This window comes from Triticum urartu, chromosome 4A (genome assembly GCF_056163025.1).
Source record: "Triticum urartu cultivar PI428250 chromosome 4A, HENAU_Tu73, whole genome shotgun sequence".
Classification (NCBI taxonomy): domain Eukaryota; kingdom Viridiplantae; phylum Streptophyta; class Magnoliopsida; order Poales; family Poaceae; genus Triticum; species Triticum urartu.
Genome location: NC_141876.1, coordinates 236,881,476 through 236,906,505, shown reverse-complemented (window position 1 = coordinate 236,906,505; position 25,030 = coordinate 236,881,476).

Below are 25,030 nucleotides of genomic sequence, written 5' to 3'. Positions count from 1 at the left end.
TTAGCACAGGTTACCTCATCCTGAGTTTCCAAATCGGTCCTTCTCTATAGATAAAAATGGGAAAATTTGCTGTATTATAACCATCATGGAGGTAGGATGTATGGGACGAAGCAAAGTAATTGCCATGAATAACATTACTTACACATAACTCCTAGACAAACACCTGCAACTGGCATTTTCCTTCATCTTCAGTATAATACTTCCAAGATGGGAAGATACGCACATACGATTTAACAATATCAAATGTGATAGATGCTAAACTACGACTAGCTGGTTGTTCTTCCTCCACCGGAATAGGCGTACTAACTGGTGGAGTTGGGGTTCTCCGTGATGGTACTGGCCCTTTGGGCGCTGGTGCTGCCTTACTAACTGCTCTTGTTTGGGAGCTCTATGGTGGAGATGGTGCTGTGTCAATAGGAAGTAGGTTACTATCGGCTGGGGTTGGGGTTAGATTGGGTGAAGCTGGTTCTCTGTCCATCGCAGTAGGGGTACAATCTGCGAGAGTTTGGGTTATGTGTGGTAGGGCTGGTTCTTGTGCATGTACAACCGGGGTGCTATCTCCACCAAGAGGTAGCACTGTTTTATTTGAAGACCGTGTTTTTAGTCTGCTAGATACTGGCATCACCCGCTCCAATTCAAATGGGTGATAAACAGGAAACATAGTTGAATGTACAGACATTGTATGAGAGACAGATGCAATAGATAGTGTGGAAAAAAGAGGGCATGGAATAGTTGACATGTATATTGTTTAACTAAAACGGAGAGCATGACATAATTTCACATATATGATATCTATCTAAACTGGATAGCATAGCATAACATAATTGAAAGATACGATGAATAAGTAAACAGGATCGCATGACATAATTCACCTATATGTTATCTAAGTAATCAGGATCGCATCATTTAATTCACATATGTGATTTATATGCTAAACAGAGGGCATTCGATATGATGTCTGAACTAAGAACATGGTGTTGAATATTGTGTATATGATGTCTAAACTATGCAATGCAAGACACCGTATGCATGATATGAGTAGTATAACCGTGCCAAGTTAGAGCATACACCTCAGTGGGGGAATAGGACTGGTCATCTGTCTCTGAATCCATCTCTGAGGAGCTATCGAGACCCAACAAGAGATCTGCTTCGACAGGTAGCACTATCTGCTCTGAAGGCCTTGTTTTCACTCCAGATTTTTCCATCTCCCACCCAAATGGCTGATTCACAGGAAGAGTAGTTTAATGTACACACATTGTCGACAAATGGAAATGTAATGAAGAAAAGGATGGGCAAGATATCATTCAAATATATGATGCCTGGTTAAACAGGATGGCATTGCACATTTCACATATATTATGGCTGGCTAAAAGACATGAGACTGCATAATTCCCATATATGATATAGAAACTAAACAGGTGGAATTACAGAACATGTCTAAACTAAGCAGATGACATATATGATGTCAAAAGTAGGCACTGCAAGGCAACATATGCATGATATGACTAACATCATCATGTCAAGGTAGAGAAAACACCTTGGGGGTAAATAGGAGTGGTCAGCGGCTTCTTAAACTGCCTCATAACAGATATCTTCCTCTGGATTACAATATGGAGAGGGGTGGGGAGGGTTTGCCATTGAACCTGCCATGGAGCGATGTCTGCATGACATTGTATTACCGCGCAAAACTCTTCTCTTTTTCTCTACATGTTCAGCATGACTGTGTACAATATCGGACATGCATACGAAAAATATATGGTGAGATTATGTAAGGAGAGCATGTAGAAATTTAGAGTGATGGTAACAACCAGTGGATCGATGTTTTTCCGTTGAACCAAAATATCCCTAATGGATCGACGTGAATGTGTAATAATAAGTGATGCTACAAGTGTACAACATCTTTGCCGTAGCCGTGTCGACCTCGGCATCATTGGGTTAGTCGCTGAAGCAGTTGAGGCAGAGGTGGCTATCGGAGGTGTGGAGGAAGATCTGAGGAATCTGTAGACGGCGTCCAAGGCACTGCTCTGTTGTGATGGATCGTTCAGTCGTTGGAGCAGCTCCAGTGACCCGTAAGACGTCAAGGCTGAAGCAGCACAAGACATACATCGTCAATCTCAAGTGGGATTATAATAGCATCTCCAATAGATGATGTAAAATGGATGTAAAATTAACATCACCAAAAACCACCCGACTACAACAGATGAGGTAAAAACTGTTGACTCTGAACTTAACTATCGAAACTGAAATTTACTGTGGAATCTGAATGCTATTGTCGAAACTGAATGCAATGGTAGCAGAAAGGCACTTGACATGTAGTTTAGGGAGGGCCTGCAGTTCATCTTCAACCTACACCCACCTGAGCCGCCAGCCACCACCGGCCGAACCGCTGGCCCCAGCACCGCCTCACCGCCCTGAATCAACTCGCCACCGCCGCCCCAGCCAGCACTCTAGCCCCCCTGCCCCCACCCTGAACCCTAAGATTGATAGTGGGGTACCTCTCCGGCGAACCCCCGTCCCCGCTGCGGGTGGTTCTTCCTTAACTTCGGCGAGCCCCCCCGCCCCAACCCCTGAAAATCGACTAACCAAAAATTCGATTCAGTCGACTGAAGTGTGGCTTAATCGGAGCAGAGCAGCAGCACGAGCGAGGGGGAGAGCAGCAGCAGCAGCTGGGCGAGCGAGCGATCGAGCAAGAGCCGGAGCAGCAGCAGCGCGAGCGAGCGAGAGCCGAAGTAGCAGCAGCAGATCCGGCTGGTATGGACGACGCCGCCGAAGGGGCCTTGCACTGGCGGAGAGCCACCATGGAGATGTCGCCTGCGGCGCCGGCTTCAAGGTAGCCGCTCCATGGGGGTGCGGGATGGAGCATCGTCGGCGCCGGGAGGTCGAGTTAAGGAGAAGGTGCGATGCGATGAGTGTACAACCTCTTTGGTGGCGCCGAGTAGGCCTCGGCTTCGTCCGAGGAGTCGGTGAGGATGCTGCGGTTCCGGTGGAGCAGGTTAAGGTGGTGCTGTGGGGATGGAGCAGCCGCGATAGACGAGGCAATCGTTGGAGCAGCTCCTTGGAGGTGGCGGACGCGGCGGCTGAACCGGCGGGACGGCGAGATGGACGACAGATCCTCATCCGGGGAGGTGGACGAGGGACATCGAGCTGTTGCGATGGACGACGTCGTCAGGGAAGAGGCTCCGGCTAGGCAGCGGTGACGTGGCGGATGGAGGAGGGTGGGGTTTCGCGGCTGGAGCGGAGAGGTTATGGCGGCATGGTATTTCGAATGGCGAAACGGGGGCGATGGGAGTGGGTGAAGCATGACTTAGGGACGCGCTTGTCCAAAATGTAGGGTGTGTTACAAAAGTACCCCCACCGATTTGAACTAGCGGCCCTTTCGGCTCAGGGTTAGAAGGGGGATTTCGCATGTCGGGATTTGGCAGCTGGAGGGAGTTTTCGCGCGTGTTGTAATTTCGGGATAGCAAGGCACGGTTGTGAAGGTGCCAGTTTTGGGAGCACGATATCTGAATTTTCGGGATATAACAAGACGCGGGTTAAATTTTAGGGACAAGCCTAACGTGTAGTAATATTGTACTTGTACGTACGAAATCAATTCGCACTTCCCTCAACCAAAAAGAAAATGAAAAAAATAAAACTATTCACACCACACAAACAGAGAGTCTTGCCCCATTTTACTATACAAATGCTATTCAAAGCTACTCCCTCCTTCCATCTATATAGGGCCTAATGCATTTTTTGATGCTAACTTTGACCAAATATTAGAGCAATGATATAGGACGTGCAACTTACACAAGGCACACAGTTAAATTCATCTGTGAAAGGTTCTTTCAATGATATAATTTTCACATTGTGCATGTCATGTACTATTAATCTTGTCAATAGTCAAAGGCGGTCTTAAAAATCTCATTACGCCCTATATAGATGGAAGGAGGGAGTATGAATCCATGTTATGTCCGATTAATTTTTTCGCTTGTTGTATAATGCATTACTCATACCAACATTTTAGTGCATTCCAAATGTCTATACTACTGCTGCAATTCAAACTAAATTTGAATTCGTGTCTCTATTTCAGTAAGAATCTACAATCATGATTGTTGCCAACTTCAACCATCATAGTTTCCTTGCTATCCGCCAGATATAAATCGGACGGCCTATAATGCAGGATGGCAGGCACACCATCATCAACAACTTCGTTTTTTATAAAAGTAGAGATAAAATATAGTAAATGTATTATAACATGTTCATAACCAGACCATGTGTATCACTGTTATATATATTCACACATGCGACGGTTTGAAACACTATGATAAATTCTTCAAATATCCGAATTCGCTTTTTATAATGAAGTATATATGATCTCTATTCGTCTTTTACACCCACACAACCCTCTTATCTTTGTAGCTAGCGCTAACTTTCTCTTGTGCATGCACACACCCGCATCCCTCTCACCCTCCCTCGGCATTCTCTAGCTCCATCGCGCAAATTCGTCTTTTCACTTTAGGTCGTTCACCCACGGTGTGTGTAGGCCCCCCAACTCCTTCTTTACGGCACACATCGATCGATATGCCTCTTTAACCAGGTGTGCCTAGCACAAACACAAGCTTCCCCTCTTCTCTTGTCACCGTCCATGCCTCACTCCCACCACTCTGTTCATCGTTCTCGTACTCGCACACTCCTCCCCCCTCGATATAGTATGCCTCATACCACCTCCTACATGCATCCCTCTCTCTCTATCCTTCTCCTCGTGCCTCATTTGCTTCTAACACACACATGCATGTATACCGGTCGGTCTCCCAACATATACCTAGATCGACTTTAACTACCCCCCCATCGATCGACGTACCTCACAACTTATGTCTCTCCTTTCTCTAACAAAGGGTGATTGATCTTCCTATGTAGTTACGTCTGCTTACGACAGCCACATCATCCCCCCTCATCATTCATGCATGCCTCCTGACCCGTCTCTCACACGCACGTGCACAGACAAAAAGCAGCCATCTCCTCTCTTATTGATATTGCGGGCGTGCCCTCCGTTTGTCTAGCAAGCCTATCCCACCATTTGTTAGAAGCAACTCCACTACCACCCCCTCCAAGACTCTAGCTCTGTCTCTCTCCCAACCTTATTCCTCTCCTGCACATATGCATGGATGCCGATCGATCTCCCTTAATACATGAGGCAGATCGATCTCCTTAATACATGAGGTAGGCCTCTCTCCTCCTCCACACACATACCAGCCATTGCACCTCTAAAGTTAATTCGGCCTCCCTCTTCCCCCACCACACACCGATAGTCGAGCGTAGCAGGTAGGTATCCATGCCACAGAGACAAACTGCACATGTCCCATCTCACGTTCTAGTAGGCCAACCACTATATCTTTGATGTGGGCACACACAAATTCGATGGCACTCTTTATCGATCGCGCACGACGCACACACATCATCCCTCTCTTCGATTCTATGGATACCTCAAGCCAATGATACCTCCACTCTCTTCTCGTGGATCGCCCCCTCTATATATATGTTATATCCAGGACTCTATTTCACACACATTGCATATGTTACATTTTTTGATTGACCCCCCCCCCCAAAAAATCTCAAGAACCCACACACTATATCTCTGTAGGTTTGTATCTCTCTCACACAACCCCACGTAGGTGGTGTACGTATACAAGAAGAGAATAGGTGCACCGTGCACGTACTCACGCTTCATGCCCAGCCACACCCGCGCGGGTACACGGTGGAGCTCATTTCTTTACGAAATGGCAGCCCACGTGCTAATTTGAACGCCTATAGCGGTTGTTTACCTAGGGAGGTCGTGTACCACGCGTGCACGAAACAAAGTTCGACTTGACGCGTTGCTGCATTATTTTTAAATAAAGTTATAGCGCTCAATGGCACGTACACAGAATATAAAACGATTTTTATGGAGAAAAAAAGGTAGTCTGCTCACTATATACAATGGAGCCTGCCTGCCTAGTTTGTCGCTCTTTAGAGTATCTCACACATGGCTGCGGTGGACTCTCTCTCTCTCACCGTTGGTCACTGATCCGACCGCATCCCGTCCGCCGGGGGAAAGGGAGTGCGGTGGCCTCTCTCTCTCACCGTTGGTCACTGATCCGGCCGCATCTCGTCCGCCGGGGGAAAGGGAGGAAGTGCATTGTTTCTCCGTTCGACGGCGCCGAGGCAGCACATCCCGATCTGCGGTACACGCCATTCTCTCTGACCAAACTCCGGCGCGGCAGGGCCTACGCCACCTACTCACAGATTCCACCCGCCGCCGCTCACCTAGTTACATCCCGACGACCTCCAGGTATCCCCTCCGTCCTTGCTTGACTGCCCGTCTTTCCACGTCGCTGCATGTGGATCTTCCATAGTTCTTTGCCCAAAATGTAGCTCGTCCGGCATACTTTCCATATTGCATTCTCGTCCTCACACCGTTTTAGACAAACACAACTGTGTTGTTATCTTCCCTTAGGACAAGGAATATGCTTCTTTTTTGTCGTCGCATGTGTCATCAACTGTTATTGACCAGTAATTGTTTCCTTTCTACCTCTTTTTGCAAGCAGGGCTATCCATTTCATCTCGTTGCTATTGCGACCTTTTGGTGAACTGCACAAATCACTTTTTTCTTAAGAGTGTTTTGTGCAGTTGTACTAAAATGTCACACGGGCAACGTCTCTACATTTCAGTGCGACTGCACAAAGGGAGATTGGTTTTGCTCTATCCTCCTCATCCAACTCCGAGCCTAATCTTCTCCAACTAGTTAGTCTTAAGAGAGACTTCAAAGGTGACCGGCTTCTATTTGTGTGTTTATTGTTTCATCAGCAGTCCTCTATTATTGTAATCACACTTAATATCTTTGGAACAGGGACGCTCAGCTCTATTTTAGTGGAACTGAACAAAATGATCGGAATGTTGCATGCTCCAGACAGCTACTTTTTTCCCAACATGCCTTGTTGATTTAGACAGAGCTGGGGGGACGTTGCTGCCAATGAAAGCATGGACCAATTTTAATTTAACACCTTCTCACAACTCTGTCTTCAGTTGTGATGTAATTATTAGCTCTGATCTGCTAATAATTGACATGCATTAGCAAGGAAGTTAGTTTTTTTATTGTTTTCGAAAGAGCATCGATGGCAAGACACGCGAAACAAAAGCTGAAAGCTCACACCATTGTACAATTTCATGTCGCTGGAAAATCATTTGTATCGTACGTCAATTATGTAAACAAATGATGGAAGCTCGATAGCATTGCCAGAAGCCTCTTCATCATCCGGGTCCATGTGCCATGCACAAAATTATACTCCTTCGTTCCTAAATATTTGTCTTTTTACAAATTTCAAACGGGCATATTTTAGAGTGTAGATTCACTCATTTTGCTTCGTATGTGTACTCCCTCTGTTCCTAAATATTCTATTCATCTTTCTAGAGATTTCAACAAGTGACTACATACAGAGCAAAATGAGTGAATCTACACTCTAAAATATGTCTATATACATCTGTATGTGCTAGTCCATTTGAAATCTCTAAAAAGACAAATATTTGAGTAGTCACTCATTGAAATTTCTAGAAAGACAAATACTCCGGAGTATATTTAAGAACCGAGGGGGTAGTGCACAACCGCATGGGAGATTCAGCCCGGTCGTTGCGCCGCATTAATAGTGAGTAATGAGCAGTCAAATCATAAGCCACACCTTTCCCACTGTAAGTTGCTCTGAAGAAGCAACCATCAATACACTCTTCTTTGAATCCGCTCATACTACTCCATCCGCCACTGTTTACATAGCGCGCTTCAGAAAAAAGAAAAAAAATCTGTGGGACCAAGGCGACTAGCGATCAGCCTGAAAAATAGCATTGGTAGTTATAGCACGGCGTCTATTACTAGAGGGAATAATGCGTACACACATGCATGCAGTGCTTCCACCCCGGGTACACACATGCATGCACTTACTCCACTCCATAGTAGTACAGTACATGGAGAGAAAATTGTGGAGTTGACTGCGGTTACCACGCCCTAATTAATTGAGCATTAAACCAAACACGTCTAAAGTCTCTCTGGTGGTGGAAATGCATTGAGAGAAATGCATCATAATGAAGCGCGCCCTGTAAACTGTGACGGAGGGAGGAGTAGTATGAAGGTGCAAAACCAAGTACGCGTATGGCCAGTCGGTCAACGCACCTCCTCTTGGCATATCACTGACATGTGGGACAGGAGTGTGAGCAAACCGATCTCAATTGACGGCAAAGAGCCAACCCGCCGTTCCTTGAGAGAGACGAGGAGCGAGAACACACATTCGGGCTCGCATGGAGGCCAAGATATATTCGAGCATGGTTGGTTGATCGATATCATTCATTACATGTTGGGCTGCCATTTTCTGCCCTTCTTCGGAATAAACGTGTACTTTATCAGAGATAAAAAATAAGAGTACAGACTCTCCACCATGCGGTTCTAGTAGTAGTACTACTCGTACTACTGCGCTTGGCTCTTTGCATCTTCGTGAAGTCAAACAATGATGGTACTCCGCATGTTGGGTACTACAGTGTATGCCTCTGACAATCTGACACCGAATGGACTGATGCATGTCCATCGAGGGTAGGTTGCATTAGTCAAAAGGCGTAAGCGAGCTTCACCTTGTCCTGCAAGCTTCTCCTTGTTCTGCGAGTTGACGGGAGACACCAAAAAGTAGTGCTAGTCCATACTCCATCCTTTCCGGTCAATATGGCTTAATCTTTTTTGCGGGTAAACGAGAGATCTTTATTCATATATAAGCATTCTTAGGACGATCAGCCAAGACACTGGTTACTAGGAAGCGAGGTACCCCACAAAAAAGAAGTAGGAAGTGAGGTATTTCATCAATCCAGCTCTTGGCCACATTCAAAGTGCAGCAAGCACAGTTCGCATGAAGATGCGCCGCAAGGTTTGGACCTGTTTACATGCTGAATAACAAATAAAGAGGAAATATTACCGAGCGCTACTATTTGTAACAGGATATGAGCCAGAATTAAGCAAGAAATGTGGTGAGTGTTCCATGCAATCAACTTCCATTATCACATGCGAGAACCCTCGAAGAGAACCAAATGTGTTGAAGATTGCTTTATCACATTTTAAAATTATAATAAGAGTGCAGACGCTCCTCCATCCGGTTCCTAGTACTAGTATAGTACGTACCTTTATAGACTATAGTAGTAGTACTAGTAAACTTTGCGCTTGGCTGTTCGCCTATTCGGGAAGTCGAACAATAATAGCACTAGTAGTATAGTGTATGCTTCTGGCAATCTGACACCGAATTAACTGTTCCACGTCCACCGCCTAAGCCTGGGAGAGGTTGCATTAGTCAAAATTTTCTCCTTGTCCTGCGAGCCACCGCGCGCAAGCTTCTCCCATCCTGCAACCTTCTCCTCATTCGGCAAGTTGACGGGACACATCAAAGTAATGCTAGTCCATACTGCCTCCTCTCCGGTTAATATGGCTTAATTTCAAACGAGATAAATACACTGTCTGTCACTGTATATTTGTAAAAATACGGCCAGTGGACTTCATAATACGCTCACTGTGCTCAATATATATATTTTCCGGTGTTTATATGGTCACTAGCTCACCTTGACTGAGTATGTGTGTGCATGCACGTGTAGGTTGAGCACTTGAGCGTGACCGTGTGTGTTCCGTTGTGTGCTCGGACATGCATGCATTAGGGCATCGCGCGTGTTTTTGCGTCCATGTGTACGTGTGACTGTTACATACACGTAGGGGGAGTGCGTGTGGGGCCACTAAGGAGCAGTCAAATCACACAGTAAGTTAGTCGGAAGAAGCAACCATCATTTCACTCTTGAATGACACATACGCAATATAAAATGGTTGATATGGGGAGAAAAACAAAACCACTATATATACACTAGCAAGAGCCTAAGCTACGAGCCTACTTGTTTAGGTTGCTCTCTTCACAAGCGTAGAATGACGGGCCTGATCTCGCAACTGGGGGAAGGGAACAATGTTCTGCGTAGACGCGGTCGACATCGGCGAGGGAGAAAACCCAAAGTCGGTGCATCCCAATCGGGGGTCACTGCGGTATGGGCCGATGCCGCGTCCCAACCGCCCTTCTAGCTATAGCCCGACGTCCCAGGTAGTCCATATTCCTTTTGGAGTCGGCTTGCTCCACTGCCGTAGCTCCATCTCCATGTCGATCTTTCTCTACTTCTATTGGCTTCTACTTGTGATGAGTTTATGTCTCATGAACTAGTGCCAATACTATTATTCTAATCACACTTCTTCAATATCTTTGCCATCAGGGATGCTCAGGTCAATTTTAATGGAACTGCACAAAAGCATATGATGTCTACTACACAACCTTCTTCTTGTAGACTTTGTTGGGCCTCCAAGTGCAGAGGTTTGTAGGACAGTAGCAAATTTCCCTCAAGTGGATGACCTAAGGTTTATCAATCCGTAGGAGGCGTAGGATGAAGATGGTCTCTCTCAAGCAACCCTACAACCAAATAACAAAGAGTCTCTTGTGTACCCAACACACCCAATACAATAGTAAATTGTATAGGTGCACTAGTTCAGCGAAGAGATGGTGATACAAGTGGTATATGGATAGTATATAAAGGTATTTGTAATCGAAAATTATAAAAACAGCAACGTAACAAGTGATAAAAGTGAGCGTAAACGGTATTGCAATGCTAGGAAACAAGGCCTAGGGTTCATACTTTAGCTAGTGTAAGTTCCCTCAACAGTACTAACATAATTGGATCACATAACTAACCCTCAATATGCAACAAAGAGTCACTCCAAAGTCACTAATAGCGGAGAACGAACGAAGAGATTATGGTAGGGTACGAAACCACTTCAAAGTTATTCTTTCCAATCAATCCGTTGGGCTATTCCTATAAGTGTCACAAAGAGCCCTAGAGTTCGTACTAGAATAACACCTTAAGATACAAATCAACCAAAACCCTAATGTCACCTAGAAACTCCAATGTCACCTCAAGTATTCGCGGGTATGATTATACGATGTGCATCACACAATCTCAGATTCATCTATTCAACCAACACATAGGACCTCAAAGAGTGCCCCAAAGTTTCTACCGGAGAATCACGACGAAAACGTGTGCCAACCCCTATGCATAGGTTCATGGGCGGAACCCGCAAGTTGATCACCAAAACATACATCAAGTGAATCACGTGATATCCCATTGTCACCACAGATATCCACGGCAAGACATACATCAAGTGTTCTCAAATCTTTAAAGACTCAATCCGATAATATAACTCCAAAGGGGAAACTCAATTCATTACAAGAGAGTAGAGGGGGAGGAGAAACATAAGATCCAACTATACTAGCAAAGCTTGCGATACATCAAGATCGTATCACCTCAAGAACACGAGAGAGAGAGAGATCAAACACATAGCTACTGGTACATACCCTGAGCCCCGAGGGAGAACTACTCCCTCCTCGTCATGGAGAGCGCCGGGATGATGAAGATGGACACCGGAGGGAGATTGCCCCCTCCGGCAGGGTGCCGGAACGGGTCTAGATTGGCTTTTGGTGGCTACGGAGGCTTCTGGCGGCGGAACTCCCGATCTATTGTGCTCTGTTCTGGAAGTTTTAGGTTACGTAGGTATATATGGGTAGGAGGTACGTCGGTGGACCGAAGGGGGGGCCACGAGGCAGGGGGGCGCGCCCCAGGGGGGTGGGCGCGCCCCTACCCTCTTGAGCACCTCCTTCATCTTCTAACATAGGGTCCAAGTCTATCCGGTAGGTTTCCTTCCAAAAATAACTTCTCCAGTTGATTTCGTTCCGTTTCGACTCCGTTTGATATTCCTTTTCTTTGAAACACTGAAATAGGCATAAAACAACAAATCTGGGTTTGGCCTCCGGTTAATAGGTTAGTCCGAAAAATAATATAAAAGTGGGTAATAAAGCCCAATATTACCCAAAACAGCCGATAATATAGCATGGAGCAATCAAAAATTATAGATACGTTGGAGATGTATGAGGCATCCCCAAGCTTAATTCCTGCTCGTCCTCGAGTAGGTAAATGACAAAAAAGATTTTTGATGCGGAGTGCTACTTGGCATAATTTCAATGTAATTCTTCCTAATTGTCGTATGAATATTCAGATCCGAAAGATTCAAGACAAAAGTTCATATTGACATAAAAAATACTTCAAGCATACTAACAAAGCAATTATGTCTTCTCAAAATAACATGGCCAAAGAAAGTTATCCCTACAAAATCATATAGTCTGGCTATGCTCTATCTTCACCACACAAAATATTTAAATAATGCACAACCCCGATGACAAGCCAAGCAATTGTTTCATACTTTTGATGTTCTCAAACTTTTTCAATCTTCACGCAATACATGAGCGTGAGCCATGGATATAGCACTATAGGTGGAATAGAGTGGTGGTTGTGGAGAAGACAGAAAGGGAGAAGATAGTCTCTTATCGACTAGGCGTATCAACAGGCTATGGAGGTGCCCATCAATAGATATCAATGTGAGTGAGTAGGGATTGCCATGCAACGGATGCACTAGAGCTATAAGTGTATGAAAGCTCAAAACGAAACTAAGTGGGTGTGCATCCAACTTGCTTGCTCACGAAGACCTAGGGAAATTTGAGGAAGCCCATCACTGGAATATACAAGCCAAGTTCTATAATGTAAAATGCCCACTAGTATATGAAAGTGACAACATAGGAGACTCTCTATCATGAAAATCACGGTGCTACTTTGAAGCACAAGTGTGGTAAAAGGATAGTAGCATTGCCCCTTCTCTCTTTTTCTCCCATTTTTTATATTTTTTATTTGGGCCTTTCTCTTTTTTTATGGCCTCTTCTTTCTTTCTTTTTTTATTTGGGCTTCTTTGGCCTCTTTTATTTATTTATTTTTGTCCGGAGTCTCATCCCGACTTGTGGGGGAATCATAGTCTCCATCATCCTTTCCTCACTGGGAAAATGCTCTAATAATGATGATCATCACACTTTTATTTTTTCTTACAACTCAAGAATTACAACTCGATACTTAGAACAAGATATGACTCTATATGAATGTCTCCGGCGGTGTACCAGGATGTGCAATGATGCATGAGTGACATGTATGAAAGAATTATGAACGGTGACCTTGCCACAAATACGATGTCAACTACATGATCATGCAAAGCAATATGACAATGATGGAGTGTGTCATAAATGGAACGGTGGAAAGTTGCATGGCAATATATCTCGGAATGGCTATGAAAATGCCATAATAGGTAGGTATGGTGGCTGTTTTGAGGAAGGTATATGGTGGGTTTATTGTACCGGCGAAAGTTGCACGGCACTAGAGAGGCTAGCAATGGTGGAAGGGTGAGAGTGCGTATAATCCATGGACTCAACATTAGTCATAAAGAACTCATATACTTATTGCAAAAATCTAGAAGTTATCAAAGCAAAGTATTACGCGCATGCTCCTAGGGGGATAGATTGGTAGGAAAAGACCATCGCTCGTCCCCGACCGCCACTCATAAGGAAGACAATCAATAAATAAATCATGCTCCGACTTCATCACATAACGGTTCACCATACGTGCATGCTACGGGAATCACAAAATTCAACACAAGTATTTCTCAAATTCACAACTACTCAACTAGCATGACTCTAATATTACCATCCTCATATCTCAAAACAATCATCAAGTATCAAACTTCTCATAGTATTCAACACACTCATAAGAGAATTTTATTATTCTTGAATACCTAGCATATTAGGATTTTAGTAAATTACCATGATATTAATACTCTCAAAATAATATAAGTGAAGCATGAGAGTTCATCTATTTCTTCAAAATAAAACTGCCGCCATGCTGTAAAAGGATATAAGTGAAGCACTAGAGCAACAACAAACTACTCCGAAAGATATAAGTGAAGATCAATGAGTAGTCGAATAATTATGCAACTATGTGAAGACTCTCTAACATTTAAGAATTTCAGATCTTGGTATTTTATTCAAACAGAAATCAAAGCAAAAGAAAATGACATCTAAGAATAGCAAACATCATGTGAAGAAGCAAAAACTAAGGATCAACCGATACTAACCGATAGTTGTTGAAGAAGAAAGGTGGGATGCCAACCGGGGCATCCCCAAGCTTAGATGCTTGAGAATTCTTGAAATATTATCTTGGGGTCCCTTGGGAATCCCCAAGCTTGAGCTTTTGTGTCTCCTTAATTCCTCTCATATCACGGTGTCCCTAAATCTCAAAAGCTTCATCCACACAAAACTCAACAAGGACTCGTGAGATAAGTTAGTATAAACCATTGCCAAAACCTTATCATACTCTACTGTAGAAAATCACTAAAATTATTATTCAAAATTGCATACTAAATTCCTCTGCATATTCAATAGTCATATCCTTAAATAGAATCATTAAAGAAGCAAACATATGCAAACAATGCAAACGTAACAGCAATCTGCCTAAACAGGATAGTGTGTAAAGAATTCTGCAACATCCATACTTTCATAACTCCAAAAATTATGAAATAAAATTACCACTGTAGTAAATTTATCAGAGCTTAATATGCAAAAGGTTTCAACATTTTATCACATTCTTACTTTTCTAGGGAATTATTGCAACAGTGGTAAACTTTCTGTTTTCAAACAGCAACATGTATACTTGTAACATAGGCATAGTAAAGGCTATCAATGCCACTTTTATTGAAATAAAAGATGCAAGACAATGTTCTAAATAACAGCAAGAAAATCCTAACAAAATAAATTGACGCTCCAAGCAAAACACATATCATGTGGCGAATAAAAATATAGCTCCAAGTAAAGTTACTGATGAACGAAGACGAAAGAGGGGATGCCTTCCGGGGCATCCCCAAGCTTAGGCTCTTGGCTATCCTTGAATATTACCTTGGGGTGCCTTGGGCATCCCCAAGATTAGGCTCTTGCCACTCCTTATTCCATAGTCCATCGAATCTTTACCCAAACCTTGAAAACTTCACAACACAAAACTTAAAGTAGAAAACTCGTAAGCTCCGTTAGTATAAGAAAGTAAATCACCACTTCAAGGTACTGTAATGAAATCATTATTTATTTATATTGGTGTTAAACCTACTGTATTCCAACTTATCTATGGTTTATAAACTCTTTTACTAGCCATAGATTCATCAAAATAAGTAAACAACACATGAAAAACAGAATCTGTCAAAAACAGAACAGTCTGTAGTAATCTGAATCAAACGTATACTTCTGGAACCCAAAAAATTCTAAAATAAATTTCTGGACCTGAGGAATTTATCTATTAATCATCTTCAAAAATAATTAACTAAATATCACTCTCCAAATAAAAATGGAAGCAATTCTCGTGAGCGCTAAAGTTTCTGTTTCTTTACAGCATGATCAACAAGACTTTCCCCAAGTCTTCCCAAAGGTTCTACTTGGCACAAACACTAACTAAAAGCATAAAACCACATCTAAACAGAGGCTAGATGAATTATTTATTACTAAACAGGAACTAAAAGCAAGGAACTAAAATAAAATTGGGTTGCCTCCCAATCAAGCGCTATCATTTAACGCCCCTAGCTAGGCATGATGATTTCAACGATGCTCACATAAAAGATAAGAATTGTAACATAAAGAGAGCATCTTGAAGAATATGACTAGCACATTTAAGTCTAACCCACTTCCTATGCATAGGGATTTTGTGAGCAAACAACTTATGGGAACAAGAATCAACTTGCATAGGAAAGCAAAACAAGTATAACTTCAAAATTTTAAGCACATAGAGGGGAAACTTAATATTATTGCAATTCCTACAAGTATATATTCCTCCATCATAATAATTTTCAGTAGCATCATGAATGAATTCAACAATATAACCAGCACCTAAAGCATTATTTTCATGATCTACAAGCATAGAACATTTACTACTCTCCACACAAGCAAGATTCTTCTCATGAATAATAGTGGGAGCAAACTCAACAAAATAATTATCATGTGAGGCATAATCCAATTGAAAACTAAAATCATGATGACAAGTTTCATGGATATCATTATTCTTTATAGCATACAAGTCATCACAATAATCATCATAGATAGCAACTTTGTTCTCATAATCAATTGGAACCTCTTCCGAAATAGTGGATTCATCACAAAATAAAGTCATGACCTCTCCGAAATCACTTTCATCAATATAATCATCATAAATAGGAGGCATGCTTTAATCATAATAAATTTGCTCATCAAAACTTGGGGGACAAAAAATATCATCTTCATTAAACATAGCTTCCCCAAGCTTGTGGCTTTGCATATCATTAGCATCATGGATATTCAAGGAATTCATACTAACAACATTGCAATCATGCTCATCATTCAAATATTTAGTGCCAAACATTTTATAGATTTCTTCTTCTAGCACTTGAGCACAATTATCCTTTCCATCATACTCACGAAAAATATTAAAAAGGTGAAGCGTATGAGACAAACTCAATTCCATTTGTTTTTGTAGTTTTCTTTTATAAACTAAACTAGTGATAAAACAAGAAACTAAAAGACTCGATTGCAAGATCTAAAGATATACCTTCAAGCACTAACCTCCCCGGCAACGGCGCCAGAAAAGAGCTTGATGTCTACTACACAACCTTCTTCTTGTAGACTTTGTTGGGCCTCCAAGTGCAGAGGTTTGTAGGACAGTAGCAAATTTTCCTCAAGTGGATGACCTAAGGTTTATCAATCCGTAGGAGGCGTAGGATGAAGATGGTCTCTCTCAAGCAACCCTGCAACCAAATAGCAAAGAGTCTCTTGTGTCCCCAACACACCCAATACAATAGTAAATTGTATAGGTGCACTAGTTCGGCGAAGAGATGGTGATACAAGTGGTATATGGATAGTAGATAAAGGTATTTGCAATCTGAAATTATAAAAACAGCAAGGTAACAAGTGATAAAAGTGAGCGTAAACAGTATTGCAATGCTAGGAAACAAGGCCTAGGGTTCATACTTTCGCTAGTGTAAGTTCCCTCAACAATACTAACATAATTGGATGACATAACTATCCCTCAACATGCAACAAAGAGTCACTCCAAAGTCACTAATAGCGGAGAACGAACGAAGTGATTATGGTAGGGTATGAAACCACCTCAAAGTTATTCTTTCCAATCAATCCGTTGGGCTATTCCTATAAGTGTCACAAACAGCCCTAGAGTTTGTACTAGAATAACACCTTAAGATACAAATCAACCAAAACCCTAATGTCACCTAGATACTCCAATGTCACCTCAAGTATCCGCGGGTATGATTATACGATATGCATCACACAATCTCAGATTCATCTATTCAACCAACACATAGGACCTCAAAGAGTGCCCCAAAGTTTCTACCGGAGAATCGCGACGAAAACGTGTGCCAACCCCTATGCATAGGTTCATGGGCGGAACCCGCAAGTTGATCACCAAAACATACATCAAGTGAATCACGTGATATCCCATTGTCACCACAGATATCCACGGCAAGACATACATCAAGTGTTCTCAAATCTTTAAAGACTCAATCCGATAATATAACTCCAAAGGGGAAACTCAATACATTACAAGAGAGTAGAGGGGGAGGAGAAACATAAGATCCAACTATACTAGCAAAGCTCGCGATACATCAAGATCGTATCACCTCAAGAACATGAGAGAGACAGAGATCAAACACATAGCTACTGGTACATACCCTCAGCCCCGAGGGAGAACTACTCCCTCCTCGTCATGGAGAGCACCGGGATGATGAAGATGGACACCGGAGAGGGATTGCCCCCTCCGGCAGGGTGCCAGAACGGGTCTAGATTGGCTTTTGGTGGCTACGGAGGCTTCTAGCGGCGGAACTCCCGATCTATTGTGCTCTGTTCTGGAAGTTTTAGGTTACGTAGGTATATATGGGTGCAGAAGGTACGTCGGTGGACCGAAGGGGGGGCCACGAGGCAGGGGGGCGCCCCCTACCCTCGTGAGCACCTCCTTGATCTTCTGACGTATGGTCCAAGTCTATCCGGTAGGTTTCCTTCCAAAAATAACTTCTCCAGTTGATTTCGTTCCGTTTCGACTCCGTTTGATATTCCTTTTCTTTGAAACACTGAAATAGGCATAAAACAGCAAATCTGGGCTGGGCCTCCGGTTAATAGGTTAGTCCCAAAAATAATATAAAAGTGGATAATAAAGCCCGATATTGCCCAAAACAGTAGATAATATAGCATGGAGCAATCAAAAATTATAGATACGTGGGAGATGTATCAGCATCGTATGATCTGAGGGTGCCAGCCGTCTTTCTTTCGACAGGTTCTACCTGGCCAGGAAATTAAATCATGTTTAGGGTTTAGGGTTTAAGTCATAGTGACCCAATCAGTACTTTTTCTTTCGTACACGCTCTCACAACTTTTTTCTTTAGTTGTGAAGTAAATATTGGCTATGATCTGTGAATCATTGAGATGCATCAGCATGTGTGTTAGTTTTCCATTGTATTTGATGGAATGTTGTAACGGGGCAACCATGGAATAGAAATGAAAATAGAGTGGAAAGTTTACGTTTTTCCGGAGAAAAAATGGAAACGGAGAGAAACCAACGTTTCATTTCGTTGGATCGCGCCATCGAGCAAAACCAACGTTTAAATCACGTCTGTCGTATTCGTGTCTCACCCTCCTCCACGGCTCGACCCCACACGGTCGCTCAACATGCCACTCACTGCAAACCGAGTATACGATAACTTTCCCGCCTGCTTGTCGATGGATTGTGCCATGGAGTACTAGCACTACTGGAAGAGATTGACGAGTTGGGGGAGGACAGCTAGCTATAGCACGGACTCCCAAGAACTTTTTACATGCATGTTGTAGCCAGCTATTGCGACCTTTGAACGTGGAGCAGCCGCGTGCACCTGGAAGCGACGCGGGTGACGCTCTCTTGGCCGGCGCGCCGCTTCAATGCCGGCGCGAGTGAGAGGTCGCGTCCGCTCTGGCCGGGCATGAATGTGGCACTGACCGTTTCGGGCGGGAAGCACGCACAGGTGATGAAGAGGGTTCGGGTTGGTCAGGACGGCCGTGGCAGTGGTCCGGACGTGCGCAAACAAGAGATGATGTACGTTAATATTGCTGCGTATATAATTAACAACGTAAATAAATGTGCCAGTTGGACAAATATGATTGGAGATGGAAATGGAATTTTACATAAACACGGATATGCATGTCTATGTCTATGTGTGTGTGCGCGACGACTCTCGCGACCTGGAAGCGGGGGCGTGTTTTTGATCGAGTTTTCTTTCTTGGTACGTTAGAAAATCAGTTTGTCTAATTCACATCTAGATGTTATTTAAGGATATCACATCTAAGCTCCCACAAGTATATAATGTAGCAACAAGAAACAAAAAAACTAGGAAAAACAAATAGACCACAAACAGTGTGGACATCAACTTAGATGTGACATAACTATGTCACATCTAGATGTGTCCTAGACAGACCCTTAAAAAATTGCCCGCCAATTTTCGTTTCTTTTTTCTGGGAACGCACGTATTCTATTTAAAACCACTGCTATGGAGAGATTTTTTACTCCATTATAGCCTCCTGTTTGATAGAGTTTCTCGTGTCTCGCTCTCTCACCCTCTCCATATTAAAACAAGATGACAGTGTCCACTCTATCTCTCTCCTCACCGGTGGTCACAGATCCGGCCGAATCCCGTCCGCTACGGGAGGTGAGGAGGTGCAGCGTGATGTTGTCGCCATCGGCGACGGAGGAAGCCGATGCGCACCGTCCTCTCGGAGCCGGCGCTGGCGCGGACGAAGATCCTCCACGCCCTTGTTCGCTGCCGTCATGTGGGCAGATCCCGCCCGCCCGCCTAAATGATATCTCGCCCACCTGAGGTATAACTTCTTGTACTGGTCCAGCTCCCCAGGTTGCTGCGTGCGGGTTTTCTTATATGCGACTACTCCCCACCTCCCCATGCATAGTAGCCAGGGTTCGTCGGCTGGTCCAACATCACCTACTAGTACTATTATAGAGGAAATGCCACTCGAAAAGTTTTCCTGATTTATGCCTCGGTGGAGGTATACATGTTGTTTCGACAAAAAGTATGTGGTGGTTGTGCAATCATTGTCCATATGGTGGTAGTACTATCACTGGTTAAATGAAGAAATGCTTTTTTTCTCGGGTATCCTGGTTTAGTTCCCATCAAGATAATTATGATGCTTCTGTTTGTTGGTGTCCTTTTCATTAATTCTTATTGACAATTGTGATGTCATTGCTAACCCTTTTTTATATTTTTGGAAACAGCGATGCGTGTCTCCATACCCGGGCATGTCTTCCTCAATTTTAGTGGAACTGCACAAAATTGGATGGTCATTGTTGTTTCGCCTCACTGTCCTCTGCCACGTGGTTCTTCCATCCTCGAGCTTGATTACTGATAAGAAACAGACCATAGTGACGATTTGTTGAACTTCATAGGTGCCTCACCCAAACTTGATGCCAAATGGATGATGCATCACCACGATGACCTATCAATGCTCATGGTTGCGCCTCATGGTTGCGTCGGCTGGTGAAGCTGATCGATTTTCAATGAAAAACAAGCTGTCTTCCATCAGTGCTCTTTGCTTGTTACGCACAAAGATGATATCCTTCGTCAGTTCACCTTGGTTGCGTTGGAGTCGCAGTCGTCTTTCACGTTGGTGCAATTTTATCACACAATTGGCTATGAACCAAATGTTTCCTCGAAGAAGGATCGATGTTGGTACTAAGAGCATAAGTTTTGTATTGATTTCTAAGCCTTCTCACAACTTTGTCTCCAGCTCCCCTGTAATTTTATTTGTCCAGCTATTAACTTTGATTTAAAAAATGGTGTGGACTAAAAATCCGGATGGACGTAGTAGCCCTCCATTTTTATTTACTCCGCATATTAGATTTGAACAAAGTCAAACTTTGTAATACTCACAAACCTTTCTGATAATTGAAATTAAAATTCTTTATTTGTACACACTCTCACATGTTTCCGATAATTTCGCACATGTGTGGTTGTTCACTTAAGGGAGGGTAGTGTACCACACGTGAAGGACAGGAAGTGCGACCAGGACCCGTGGGTGTGGATCGTTAGTTCATCGGAAGTAGTACTAGTTTTCTTCACTTTACATTAAATAAAGAGTTTCATTTCGTACTTACACAATTTAAAATGATTGTTATGCAGAGAATAAGAAAACCACTCCCCTATATATTAGTCATACACACGAGAGTACTATATGGACGCAGCTTCATTGACTTAGTGCACCTGCCTTTGGATTTATGATAGGTGGGCCCAAAATGTGGCTGGCTCACCTGTCATACAGCCAAAAGCAGGTGCAGTGAAGGCACCGGAGCTCAGTCCGTACTACAGTAGTATATATATAAGTGGGAGCCTCAGTGCTTGTTCGCTAGGGTTTGCACTCTCCACACGCTCGCTGCACTACATATATGTTACACGCTGGAGGCTCAGCGTTCATTTGCTAAGGTTTGCTATATTCACAGTCTCTCACCCTCTCTTCACCAGATCTAAACAATACTGCATTGGCTTCTTGTCTCTCTCTCCCCCCTCACAGCTGGTGAAGGAGGCGTCCGTAACCCGTCGCACCGGGAAGGGGAGGAGGTGCAGCGTTCACTCTATCGCCTTCGGCGAGGGAGGCAATCCACTGCCGGCTGCGTTGTTCTCTTTCACCTAGCGCCTTTGCGGGAGGGCCACCGACCCCTTCTTCCTCACTATCGTATGTAGTGTGGGCAGATCCGGCCTCCCGCCGCATGCCTTGCCACATCCCGACGACCCTAAGGTATAAGTTTCTTTGAAACCGTCGTTGCTCTAGCTGCATGTGGATCTTTTTCGATCTGTAGTCGAATCTAGGTCTTGGTTCAAAGAGGAAAGAAGGGTGCGGTGGGCTAGAGCAAGAATCTAGGACGTGGTTCAATGAGGAAAGGAGGGGCGGAAAGTAGAATAGATTGGCTATCCAGCCGCTTTGTAGGTCGAAAAGGGAAAAAGGGGGTAACCCAGTACACACATCTGTAAGGAACCGATCTCTTTGTTGAAAAGGGAAAGAAACTGGGGGGTCGGGTAGTTTGTGCAGGACTACATTTGCTGCCTTCACATAGGAAGAAGGTTCAAAGAGAACAAATATGGGACCAGCGCATATATGCTACTTGGCTACATACTCTGCATCACCCATTTATACGTGTGGACGCACATGGTGCTGCCATGTCCCATACAACTATTTTGCTGTTGTTAATCTAAGAATGCCGCTGGAAAATTGAAGCAATGCCACTGTTAAAAGTAAATTACATTTTTAACGAATGTTGTTTCAAGAGAATGTCTCTGTTAATATGAATCAATGCAACCATTTTAGAAATGCTACTGTCCTACTTTGTTTTCCATCCAAGATAAGTTAGATGCTTCTTTCTGTCACCGTTTGTTTCATCCTCCTTTATCAGAAAGTAATTGTTTCGTTTTTTGCCTCTGTTAAAACAGGGGTATCAATTCAACTTGTTGCTATTGCGACATTTTGCTTCGCTACTCGAAACACTTATGTTTTAAGAGTGTTTTGTGCAGTTCAACTTGAATGTCACACCGGTGACTTTGCTTAATTTTGCTGGAACTGCACAAAAGGAGATCGAGATTTGTTTCCAGTCTTTGTGGCGAGTTGTTTCAAATCTTGGTCTCAACCACATGATGTGCAGTGTGCTTTGACATGTTGTGCTACTTGTTTTGGTACTGTTTTAAATAAATGTTGAATTGAAGCTATTGTATTGCTGTCTTTTCCCATTAAGTGGTGAACAAAAATGGGACCAACCCAGACATGATGCTTGTTGCTTTGTTACAACAAATTCAATATCACCGCCTTTATAAGACAGTAATTGATGCCACTCTCAGAATTAACTACTGAATCTTATTTCAGAACTGCAACACTTGTTAGGGATTGGCGGGATTACCATTTTTGTGGCCACATGTTTCATCCTCCTTTATTAGCCAGTAATTGATTCCTTTTTTGCCTCTGTTTAAACAGGGATATCTATTCAACTTGTTGCTATTGCGACATTTTGCTTCGCTACGCGAAACACTTTGCTTGATTTTAGTGCAACTGCACAAAACGAGATTGGATTTCCTATTCGTGTTGGCAGATACGTATTTTATCTTGTCCGCCTCATGAAAGGCAGTACAGGCCTGCATCCACATGATTGTGCAGTGTGCTTTGAGATGTTGTGCTACTTGTATTGGTATTGTTTTAAATAAATGTTGAATTGAAGCTATTGTATTGTTGTCTTTTCCCCTTAAGTAGTGAACAAAAATGGGACCAACCCAGACATGATGCTTGTTGCTTTGTTACAACAAACTCTTCATCACCCCCTTTATAAGTAGATGGACGCACATACTATTGTTGCGCCCACTCTCCCCTGGAACTGTTTATGCTTTTCATTAATCTAATGTCGCTGGTAAAATTAAGCAATGCCACCCTCAGAATTAATTAACTACTGAATCCTAGTTCAAAACTGCAACACTTGTTAGGAATGGTACTATCCTGCTTTGTAGTTCTTTCTACATGTTTAACCAAGGTATTGTTAAGATAATGTCTATCTTAAAATGAATCAGTTGCATTGTTTTAGGAATGGTACTTTTCTGCTTTGTCGTTCTTTATACATGTTGAAACAAGGCATTGTTAAGATAATGTCTCAATCAATATGAATGAATCACACTGATGGATAATTTCTACTTTCCTGATTTGTTTCCCTAAGATAAAGTAGATTAGTAGATGCTTTTCTTCTGGGAGTACAAGTCATCAACCGTTATTTCTTAGTAATTGTTTCCCTTATACCTATTGTTACTTACAGGGATATCAAAATTAAAGCTTGGTTTTATTCTGACTTTGATTTTAGTTGAACTGCACAAAAGGAGCCAATGTGTAAGGCAAACTGTTGCATTACTGGGTCCAGTTGGTCGTTCCACTTTGCAGAAAGAAGCAGTCACTGTTTGCGCTACATTACAGAAGGAATGACCGAGAAGCTTTACAGAGTATTATTAGACATCGGTGACATGACTAGTCTGCAGAGACCATTGGCAATTTAACAACACGTGGAGTGCCCTGGGCAAAAATTGCCCAAACAAGTACAAGAAGCTACGACAGGACTCCACGATCATAGGCATTGCATATTTTGAATGGGAAAAGCTTGTCAAAGTTTAATCATTGATGTTAGCAAGAAGGCGTTAGTTTAATATATTGGAACTAGAAAACCTTGTCAAAATTTGCTCATTGATGTTAGCCAGAAGACATGCATTTGATATTTTTGAGTGGGACGCCCTTGCTGTGAGCAGCGTCGAGTGTTTTTTCCTATTCCTGTGTTCACTTTAGTAGTAAATAGTTACTCTGCTGAGATATTCCTTTGTTAAGAGTTTGTTCTGAATATTGTCAATGTAATGCCAGGCCTTGTGTTTGATTGCAAAGTTGAGCTTGGAATGTTGTGGCATGCGGCATCACGAGCTGTTCACCGTGCCTCCTGAGAATAATGCTTCGTATTGTTTTGCATGTCGATCTAATGCCAGTGATTTGCTTGTTAAGAAGATCATCTTCTTGTGTTGTTTCCATGCTTAAGAAGTTCATCGTCTGATGTTTCATTCATAGCCTATACGACAAGTCGGGTAGGTTAGACGTGAAACCATATGATCTTCCGACCAACTCATGATATTAGGCTGTGATTGGATCGTCGTTTTCCAACCAAAACCGCTTGTAAAACTGACGCTTGTAAATTAAAGCAGATGGTCTCGGGCGAAGGCGCTTGGTTGGTAGATTTCGACTAGTAAAATATCGGAAGTAATTCACACATGATAAAAACGCTGAACGACACTTGGACGATTGCTAATCCAGCCGTTAGCTCCTGTTTCAGCCTTGCCCATGGATGGCATGATACGCACGTCGTGCATGTATCGTCTGGTAATGTCATCCATATAGCAGTGCTCGTAAAATATACACTGGTCTCTCAAATAACACGCGTAACCCGCCGGTTTTACTTACAGACCTCGGGCCATCGG